The following is an 11,483-nucleotide window of genomic DNA, read 5'->3' on the forward strand; positions in this document are numbered from 1 at the left end:
CCTTCATGGTAGTTTAAATCACTTAGGTGGGGCATCTCTTTCGGGTTTCCTCTGGCCAATCATCTTACTTTGCCAGGTTCTGAGTCCGTATTTGGTATAATTCAGGGTCCTCCCCTGAGATGCACATGCAACTCTTAGCCAAGATGGATTACAGCCCAGAGGTCTATGGATAGGTTGACATCACCTACTATGGGGTGGCGCCCCACCCCCCTTTTTGGCCTCCACAGAGGCCAAATGTGCACATGTAGTCAGGAAGGTCTTCTTGACCTCAGAATGGAAATATGTGGTCTCTTTATCTTTTATTTGGACAGGACTCAGCTCCTCTTCACTTCTGCCATTATCTCTATCTTGGAGTATCTACTCCACAGGGGACAGACTCCAGCTGCTCAGCCTGGGGCCCGTCTATCTCCTGCCTCAGGTTTGGAAGTATTTTATATATTCATTAGATTAAGATACCTGGCAAGAAATCTTTTACGCTAAATAAGTTGTAAGAATGACCAAAAAAAAAAAAAGGTTTCCTAAACATTTCCCCTAGTGTTAATATTCTATAAAGAGTTGAGTCAAAGAAAAAGTACCTTTAAATTAACACTATAAGGTTATGAATTCTCAGGTGTTCATAGAGACATGAATATTGGGCCTTCATACATTTCTTACATTTTTAGAGTCTTTTGCCATTATTAATTCTCTGGTGTTCAGTAAAGCATGAATAAAATCTAAAAGCATTCCCACATTCCTCACATTCAGGGTTTCTACTTAATGTACATTCACTGATGTTCATTCTATCTAAAGGCCTTCCCACATCATCGTGCACATTCATAGGTTTGGTTTCTCACCATTATGAATTATCTAATGATCTGTAAGGATTAAATGAAGTTCAAAGGCCCTTCCATAAATCTTAAATTCACACAGTTTCTCCTTAGTGTGCATTTTTTGATGTTGAATAAGTGTTGAACTCCATCTATAGGCCTTCCCACATTCCCTGCGTTCATAGGGTTTCTCACCAATATGAACTCTTTAATGTTGAATCAGATGTGTCCTCTGCCTAAAGGCCTTCCTACATTCCTGACATTCATAGGTTTCTCATTAGTATGAATACTCTGATGACCTATAAGGTGTGAATGAAGTCTAAAGGTTTTCCCACATTCCTTACATTCATAAGATTTCTCATCTGTATGAATTTTTTTATGTTGACCAAATTGTGCACGTAATCCAAAGGATTTTTTGCATTCCTTACATTCATAGGGTTTTTCATCAGTATGAATTTTCTGGTGTACTCTAAAGTATCTGGAAGAAATGAAAGTCTTCCCACAGGGCTGACAGTCATAGGGTTTCTCCCCAGAATGGATATTCTGGTGTACTTTAAGGTTTTTGCCAAAACAACAGCTTTCCCACATTCTTTACATGTATAGGGTTTCACGCCACTATGAACTTTTAGAGTTGTTGACATATTCTAAATGCCTTCCCACATTCCTTACATTCTTAGGGTTTCTCCCCTGAGTGAATATTTTGGTGTACTCCAAGGTCTCTGCCAAAAAACTAAAAGCCTTCCCACATACGAGACCTTTACAGGGTTTCACTCCATTATGAATTTTCAAACGTCAAGTTGGTTGTTCACGAATTCTAAAGGCCTTCGCACATCCCTTACATGCATAAGCCTTCTCAGCAGTATGAATTCTCTCATGTTTGATTAGATCTGAGCCATAATTAAAGGTCTTCCCACATTCTTTACATTCATAAATGTTTACTAGGAATTCTGTGATGTAGGGTAAGAGATGTATCTTTTCTGTGAATAGATATATTTTCATAGATGATTTTCATTTGGCTAAAATATTCTTTTTGAGGTTCTTGTTGTTTCTTAATCTTGACTTTGTTCTGCCAGCTATTTTGGATAATGGAACCCTCAAGGTCAAGCATTTCATTTCTTTGTCTTACATTTAGATAAATTTATTTCAAAAATGTTTTTGAAATAAATAAAGTTTTTTTATCATACCTGGTCTCCAACGTGGAAAAATAAAGCAAGAAAACTAACAAATGTTGTTTTCCTGTACTGGGGTACAGGAGGGGGGCACAGGGGGACAGCAGAGATAAGTGATAAACTGAAAATACATTAGCAATGAATTTCGATAGTTATTATGCAGTTTGAAGAAGGCAAACAGTTTAGAGAATAATGAAAGCATATGTAGTGAGATCTGTAACAATGAAAATAGATTAAATCATTGATTCTAAAATGTAAGTGTTCAATTAGAATCACCTCAGGAGCCTGTTGCAAGTATTAATTTCAGAGACCAACCCAGACCAAGTGAATCAGAATCTATAAGGGTAGGTCTTAGGCATCTATACTTTTAACCACTCCATCAGATGTATCAGAGGCAGATCAATGTTTGACATTCTCTGTTTTCTGTTTGTTTGTTTTGGTTTTCTTGGCCACGCTGTGTGACTTATGGGATCTCAGTTCCCCTGACCAGGGATTGAACACAGGCCACGGCAGTGAAGGCCCAGAATCCTAACCACTAGGCCACCAGGGAACTCCCTGACATTCTCTACTTACAGATTTTTTTCCAGTGGTTTCTCACTGCACTTAGAACATTATATGACCAGTTAAAGATGGAAAACAAGGCCGTTCTTATAAGAACTCATCTCAACCACTGCCCTTTTAACCTACCTTAAAAATCCCTTGAAGGCACTAAATCTGACACATTATTTCCCATCTTTTGGAACTTCGCATTATGTTGTTTCATCCCCATGAATTCCCCTGACACAGCTCTTTATGGGCCTGACTCCTCATTCTTCAGGCCCCAGATTAAAAGTCGTTTCTTCAGAGAGGCTGTATGATCAGAACCTACCAATTCCATGTTCATTATTCTCTATTCTAATATCTTGTGTTTTGATCTACTTTCACTGTTTTCAATTACATATTCTTTAATTTCTCATTTCTTAATTTATTTCCAGGTATTTCTATAGCCCTAAAACTCATGATGTGTAGATCTAATTCTACTTTATTTACTATTAAGAAACAAGAGATAGGATACAGTAGTTTTTAAATAATTAATTTTAGAATAACGGAACCACTGAATTTAAGAAAGAAAAATAAGAATAAAGGTAAATAATACAAAGATAAGTCATTGGGAAAGATATTTTGATGCCTATCAAAATACACTTTACCATAATTACACAATAGTTACTGTATATGACTCATTGCCTATAATCTCTCACATCTTCCATATACTTGTCTCACACTTTTCCTACAGTGATCAAATACATGTTTTCCTTCATCACTTTCCTTTCTGATGGGTGGAAATGAATTTGATCCAAACAAGCTCAGTTAAATGCACAAACAGAAAAGGTGACTGCATTCTTCTATCATCTTTACCCTTAAATATACAGGTATCTCACCACAGTCGACCATTCTGCCAGTGGCTACTCTTCTTTGTCCCCCATTTCAGTAAGGCAATAGGATGTTTAACTTACGATTCATTTTTAGTATTACACATCTATCCAAAGGTGATTACTAATCTCTCTTGTTCATTGAAGCTTTCTGTCAGGTCCTCCAATCTATTCCTTCATCGTCAAGGCTAACCAGTAGCATACTTCCCAGCAAAGTGTCTCAATGATTATTCAGGTATTATAATAGGTAATATATTATAGTAGGTATATCCAAAATTCGATACTGTGCTAAGATCAAAGTGTTGACAAGGCTGTCTTCCTTCTGGAAGCTGTAGGGGAGAATCTATTTCCGTGCCTTTTCTAGCTTTTAGTGCCTGCCTTCATTTCCTGGCTCATGGCCCCTTCCTATGTCTTCAAAGCCAGAGCATAGCATCTTCAAATCTCCTTCTATGACTCTCCTGCTTCCCTCTTTCTTTTATAGGAACCCTTTGATTACACTGGGCCCACCAGAGTAATAATCTAGGATAATTTCCCCATCTCAGGGTCCTTAATTTAGTCATACCTGCAGAGTCTCCTTTGCATGTAAGTTAACATATTCACAGGTTCTGGGGATTAGGACATGGACTTTTTGGGGACATTAGTGTGTCCAGTTGGATTTATTTGAAATGAAGGGATGGTCAATACTAGATAATCTGTTAATATGACTGGTTGTAATATTAGATCTAATGGGGAAATTCACATAATTCTCTCCTTAGAAGCTCAAAAAGCATGTGATAATTCAAAACCCAATCTTGTTTTTTAAAGTTCCGTAAAATAGGAATTGATATATAGATATATTACAGCTTAAAAGCCAGGGACTTAAGGAGGAAACACTGGAGGCATTCCTGCTACATTCAGAAAAAAACAAAGGTACTCACCATCAACCCTACTATTCACTGACACAGAAGGAAATTAGCTATGTAAAATTTGGGGAAAAGGGCTAAAAAACTAACAATGTACAGATATGATTGTATCTCTGGGAAACTCAAGAAAATCAAGTAAAAATCTGCCACAAACAACCAGAGAATTCAGTTTGGTAGTGGGATATAAAATTAATATACTGAAATTACTAGTCTTCATATATAAAAATAATAGTTTCATATTAGAATTAGGGAATGTATTTTTAAAGCAAAAAACTTAAGGTGAAATTAGCAAAATTTATGAAGGACACAGTAAACACTCCTAAATGACAAATGCATTTTAACCTTGGGAAACATCTTATTCTTCGATGAGAACATTCAACAGCATAAAAAGAAATCGATAATTCTCTTAATTCAGTACAAACTTCATGTGATCCCGCATAAAAAAGCCAGCATGTTTTTTCTCTCAAGAACTAGACAGGTTAAATTTAAAGTTCAGTGCTGGCTTCGGCAGCACATATACTAAAATTGGAATGATACAGAGAAGATTAGCATGGCCCCTGCACAAGGATGACACACAAATTCGTGAAGCATTCCATATTTTTTTTTAATTTAAAGTTCATATGGAGGGACTTCCCTGGTGGTGCAGTGGTTAAGAATCCACCTGCCAATGCAGAGGACATGGGTTCGAGCCCTGGTCTGGGAAGATCCCACATGCCACGGAGCAACTAAGCCCATGCGCTACAACTACTGACCCTGTGCTCAGAGCCCGTGAGCCACAACTACTGAGCCCACATGCCACAACTACTGAAACTCGTGTACCCTAGAGCCCACGCACCGCAACTACTGAAGCCCACACCCCCTAGGGCCCACGTGCCACAACTACTGAGCCCACGTACTGCAATTACTGAAGCCCACGTGCCTAGAGCCCATGCTCCACAACAAGTGAAGCCACCACAATGAGAAGCCTGCATACCACAACGAAGAGTAGCCCCCACTCACCACAACTAGAGAAAGCCTGTGCACAGCGACGAAGACCCAATGCAGCCAAAAATAAAATAAAATAAAAAATAAAGTTCATTTGGAAAAGTAAGGAAGAATAACATGAAAATGTTTGAAAAAGAACAACAGTGGAAGAATAATCATACCAGATGTTGTTTGTGTTATGTTAAAGACTGAATAATGAAAACATTGTAGTACTGATGAATAATTATACAGGCAATATGAATGGAACAGAATACAAAGTTCAGAAGCATTGCAGATATTTTACAAAGTGTAGTGTATATTAAAGTGAACTTCAACTCAGTAGGACAAAGAGATTTTTACATATATGGTAAACTGAAACTATTTTACATACACACATAAACAAAAAAAAAACAGTTATTACTTAAGGAAACCACAAGCCAAAACACAAAACAGCACTGCTACAAAAGGTGAGAGTGACTCACCAGTGGTGTTCCAAGCTCAACATTTGTCAGAATAAGAAGTAGGAAGGAAGACATAATAAAAAACTGGTGTTTATTTGATGGGGGAAGGGTACTAAGCCAAAAGCAGCAAATAGACTGAACCTGCACAGCATGTCTACATGACTACAACTGTTTGCCTTCAGAAGAAAGCAATAGGTGCGGGAACTTGGACATGATTCATAGGCCAGTTGCTGGTAATGCCCAAGAAGGAAAGGAAAGCACCCACATCCACAGTACTAACCAGTAAGGTAACCTGATACCCCATAACACGAAAATATATTTCCCCTTTATCTCTTTCTCTCTTTTTTTTTTTTTTTTTTTTGGCTACATTGGGTTTTCGTTGCTGCACCTGGGCTTTCTCTAATTGTGGCGAGCTGGGGCTACTCTTCATTGCAGTGCACGGGCTTCTCACTGCAGTGGCTTCTCATTGCAGAGCACGGGTTCTAGGCACATGGGCTTCAGTAGTTGCAGCACACAGTCTCAGTAGTTGTGGCACATGGGCCCTAGAGGGCACAGGCTTCAGTAGTTGTGGGGCACGGGTTCAGTAGTTGTGATGCATGGGCTCTAGGGTGCATGGGCTTCAGGAATTGTGGCTCGTGGGCTCTAAAGCACAGGCTCAGGTGTTGTGCACGGGCTTAGTTGCTCCACAGCATGTGGGATCTTCTCAGACCAGGGATTGAACCTGTGTCCCCTGCATTGGCAGGCGGATTTTAACTACTGCGCCACCAGGGAAGCCCTCTCCCCTTTATCTCACAAAAGCAGGTCAGCTGCAAATCCATTTTTCCACTCAAGCTGACTACAAAGAAATCAAGCTGAATGAATGGAAGACTGCCTCCAAAAAATGGTTAGAGAACAAAGAAAACCAGAATTTTAGAATAAGTTTAAATAGCATCCTCAATAGATATAAGGAACTAACAAACCTAGAAAGTGGAATCACTTAGATTATACAAAATTTTAATTTGTACTCATTGAATTAAAAGTTCAGTAGTTGGCTTGAATAGCAATAAGTACATAGTGAAACAGTAAATCAGGACACAAAAAATAGAGAAACGAGCACCAGAATGCAGCAGAAAGGAATGTAGACATAGAATGTGTATATAAACTTGACATTCAGCAATTTAAAAATTTTTGGAGTGATAGGTCACATATCTATTTGAAGACCATATTCACTATGACCCTTTACTCAGAAAAACGTACACATCTACATATACTCATGTGCTGTTATGGGCAAAAGCAGGGACTTACTTAACCTCCAGCAGGACTTACTTAACCTCCAAAATTCACAAATGGACCACACCTCCTGAATGACAATAGCCATCTAACAGAATGTCCAGGAGACAAGAACAGAGAGAATTGTGGGGAGGTCATGTTCTTCACAGGAAGATGGAGATTTCCAAAAATAAAGATGGATAAGAATGCTCAGATTAAATTAGAACCATCATGTGGTTAGCAGGAAAACATCTATATCCCCAGTTTTGAGTTGCACATTTCTTCACATTTTAACATCTCTGAAATTGAGTTTAACAAACTATGTAGCCTAGTTTAATCAGTAGTGATTTTTAAGTGATAAATAAAATAAGTGGAATTACAACCCATGGCTTCTTAAATTCAATCACATGCATTAAATAAAAATACAAAAAATAAATAATACCGAGAAAGTTCTTAGAAAAAATTCAGAACCTGAATGATTAACATAAAAATTCTGAATGTTTCAAAGAGAGAAAAAACTGTGTACTTACAAAAGAACAAGAATCATATTAATATCAGACTTTAATCAGTGACAAATATTTCAGGAAAACTGTCTAAATATTTAAATTAAAAGGAAAATAATTTTGTATTTAGAATGCCATACTCTGCAAAACAGAGAAGGAGAGTCTAAGCAGAACAAAGAAATCTCTGTGCTGACAGCAAATGAATATCCAACTTCCAATCAAGAATTATAGATATTTGAAGAAGCAGAAAAACATCAGTTCATAGAAGCAGATGCAGAAATGACAGAGACAATAAAAACAGCAAGGATGTTAAAAACAGTTATTATAAATAAGATCCAATGCACAGGAAAATATGGACATGATAAGGAGAGAAATTTAAGATAAAAAAAAAACAAGTGGCCTTTCTGGAGGTGAAACTATAACATCTGAAATGATATTATATGAAATTAACAGCAGGTTAGACATTAGAAAAAGTCTAGTGAACTTACGCACATAGCAAAAGAAAGTATCTAGAAAAAAGCTCAGAGGGAAAACAAAATCTGGGGGGGAAAAAACCAAAACACAGCAATAATGACCTGTGGGATAATACTAAGAGGTCCAACATATGTATAATTGTAGTTCTAAACTACAAGAAGCAAAACCAGATACAACTGAAAAAGAAATAAAGAAATCTATAATTACAGTTGGAGATTTCCACACTTCTCTTTCATTGATAGGACAAGTAGACACAAAATAAAAATAAAGACTTGACCAACTGTTTGTATCAATCAACTTTACATTTATAGAACACTTCATTCAACAACAGCAGAATACATATTCTTTTCAACTGCATATAAAATATTCATCATAATAGACCATATTTGGGGCCATAAAATAAGTCCCTATAAGTTTGAAAGGCTTGAAATATATGATGTGACCACAATAGAATTAAGCTAGAAATCAAAAGTAAAGATACTTGGAAAATCTGCAAAATAATTAATATTTAAACAGCATATTTCTAAAGAATCCATAAGTCAAGAAGAAATCATGTGGAAAATGTAAAACTTTTAACCTGGTGATAAAGAAAATATACTGAAATTTGTGAGAGGAAGCTGAATAAAACTACGCAGAGAGGAGGGAAATTTCTAGCTCCAAATACTTGTATTACAAAAGAAAAAAGTTATCAAAATCAATGATCTAAGAAACTATTAAAATGTGTAAATTAAACCCAAAGCAAACAAAATAATAAAGAATGGAAATCAATGACAGAGAAAAAGAAAGATATAGAGAAAATCAATTAAAATTTAATAGGTTCTGTGAAAAGATCAATAAAATTGACAAATTTATACCAGAGGTGATCAAGAGAAAAGAGAGAACACACACGTTATCAATACCAGAAATTAAAATTGTGGACATCAAAATCTCAAATAAACAACCTAACCTTACACCTAAAGGAACTAGAAAAAGAACAAACAAAATGAAAAGTTAGTAGAAGGAAAGAAATCATAAAGATCAGACCAGAAATAAAATAGACACTAAAAAAAAAATAGAAAAGATCAATGAAACTAAGAGCTGGTCCTTTGAAAATGTAAGCAAAATTCATAAACCTTTAACCAGACTCATCAAGGAAAAAAGAGAGAACCCAAATTAATAAAATCAGAAATAAAAAAGAAGTTAAAACTGACAACACAAAAATATAAAAAGGATCATAAGAGATTACTACAAACAAATATGCAATAAAATGGACAACCTAGAAAAAAATGGGCAAATTCCTAGAAATGAACACTCTCCCAGGACTGAACCAGGAAGAAACAGAAAATATGAACAAACCAATTATCAGTACTGAAATTGAATCAGTTATTTTTAAAAGCTCCCAACAAACAAAAGTCGAGAACCAGACGGCTTCACAGGTAAATTCTAACAAACTTTTAGAGAACAACTAACACCAATCCTTCACAAATTATTCCCAAAAAATTGCAGAGGAAGAAATGCCCCAGACTCCAGGGCCGTCAAGTACGCACGCACAGCCAGGTGCAGCCTATTGAGCGAGGACGCCAGAGCCTGACCCAGAGCTGCAAAAGCCCAGGAGGAAGCTGGGAGCTTCAGACCTACGTGTGTTGAGCACCCTACTTTTGTTCTGGGTAGGAATGCTGATGTCCACCATGGGTGTGACCTGGAACGATGTCTGGCGGGGGCAGGGGGGCGTGGTGGATTTTGTGTTTTGTCCCTGGGGAAGCCCAAGCGCCTGGAGCCGGGCCTGGCACGTAGCAGGTGTGACGTGTGTTCGTGTGTAGGTGTATGTCCCGAATTGGGGTGGCCCTCTGTACCTGACCTGATGCTGGTCACCTCGAGCTACTCTGCAGCCGGTTGTGGAAGTGGGTGGACTCGTGTTGCCGTGTGGTGTTTCCTCTGGTGTATCTATTTTTGGATTAAGTGTGAGTCGTGTTTGAGCTTGTAAGTGACTGGAGGAAACATTAACAGGAAGTGGTTTGTGAGTGTGATTTTTCTGTGTAGAATTACTTATATGAGGTAGAGAATGATGTGATGCCTTAGGATTTTGGTTTTGTTGAGTGGATGAGATAGTAGGTAACTGAATGTGTCTGTTTTTATAGATGTGTTAGTATTTATATGATGGTTACAGAAGGGATGTGGTTCTCTTGCATATGTTCTATGGTGGCAGACTGCTGAGCGACTCATAAACCGTGCCTGACTGTGACTAGCTGGATATCTGATACCTGCTTTTATTTGAACCTACAGAATTGTGCTGGCAGTTAGGTAAGTGAAATAATTATAGGTGTAAGAATTGAAAAGGAGATTTAGACTATCATAATTTCCAGATATCATTGTATATCTGGAAACTCCATGTCAACTAATAACAATATATTGAATTGAGTAAGACTCCACGCATTGCTTGCAAACAAAATATTTTATTAACTACTACTTTAAACACTTCTGTGTGTTTTTTCATGCTCCTAAATGAAGTCTTGGCAGATTCGATAGCTTCTTCAGTCACTGTAAGATGATAAAACTGAGGTCACTCTCAATAAGTATAATCATTTTTGCTAATTAAAATATTCTCTGGAAAAATCATTACTTCAAACTTCATTTACAGCAAAAACTTTCCACCTCCTGCAACTTGGAATTTCTTCTCTAATATCCCAGTCTGTAATTTGACTAATTTACTTTATCCCTCTCTGTACGTGGTCTCTGGCTCTTCTGGGATTGAACCAGGGGACAAGAGAAACAAGGAGCAAGAAAAATATAACTTGATTGGTATTGCAGTAATCTAACTAAGGTTATGTCTTGCCTTGGTGGCATTCAAAGCTGACTTTTAAAAATCTCTTTATCTTACAATATGTTAATTATGAAAAACTTCAAACATACCGCCAACTTGAGGGAGTTTTACACTGAATATTTATATACTCACCACCTAGATTCTATCCTTAACATTTTACTATACTAGCTTTGTCATGTATCTATCCATCTCTCTATACATCCAGTAATCCATCTAATTATTATATGCACTTCAAAGTAAATTGCAGACATCTGTACACTACCTCCTAAGTACTTCAGGAAGCATATTAATAAGAGTTCAATCTTTGTTTGCCTTTCTGTTTTGATGTACATACAGGAAAAAATGCAGAAATTTTGAGTGTACTTTCTTGGTTTTGACCAATGTGTATATGTAATCCAAACCCTTATCAAGATATAGAACTTTACAATCACCTGAAGAAGTGCCTTTATGACTCATGGTGTCAAAACTCACAACCAACCATCCAGAGGCAAATATTGTTCTTTTTGGGGGTAAGGAGCTGCAGGTTAACTTTGCCTCTTTCAGAATATCATATAAATGAAATCTTACAAAATATACTTGTTTGTGTAAATGTTCTTTCAATGAGAATGTTTTTGAGATTTTGTATATATATTATATATAACGTACATATAATATTGTTGGGTCTATCAGTAATTCATTCCTTTTTATTGCTAAGCAGTGTTTTATTGTATGAATAATGTATGGTTTATCAGTTCTTACAGAGATGTAC

At 36.8% G+C, this 11,483-nt stretch overlaps 1 non-coding gene across 1 annotated transcript; it reads left to right on the forward strand.

Moving 5' to 3' along the window:
- The first annotated feature begins 4,781 nt into the window (after positions 1–4,781).
- On the forward strand, positions 4,782–4,888 carry LOC115802624 (U6 spliceosomal RNA). Its single transcript, XR_004023127.1, has one exon. It is a non-coding gene; the product is annotated as a U6 spliceosomal RNA (small nuclear RNA).
- The last annotated feature ends 6,595 nt before the right edge of the window (positions 4,889–11,483 follow it).

Source organism: Delphinapterus leucas, chromosome 20, assembly GCF_059928025.1.
Source record: "Delphinapterus leucas isolate spDelLeu-1000000601 "Yukka" chromosome 20, BTC_Dleu_Yukka2, whole genome shotgun sequence".
Classification (NCBI taxonomy): domain Eukaryota; kingdom Metazoa; phylum Chordata; class Mammalia; order Artiodactyla; family Monodontidae; genus Delphinapterus; species Delphinapterus leucas.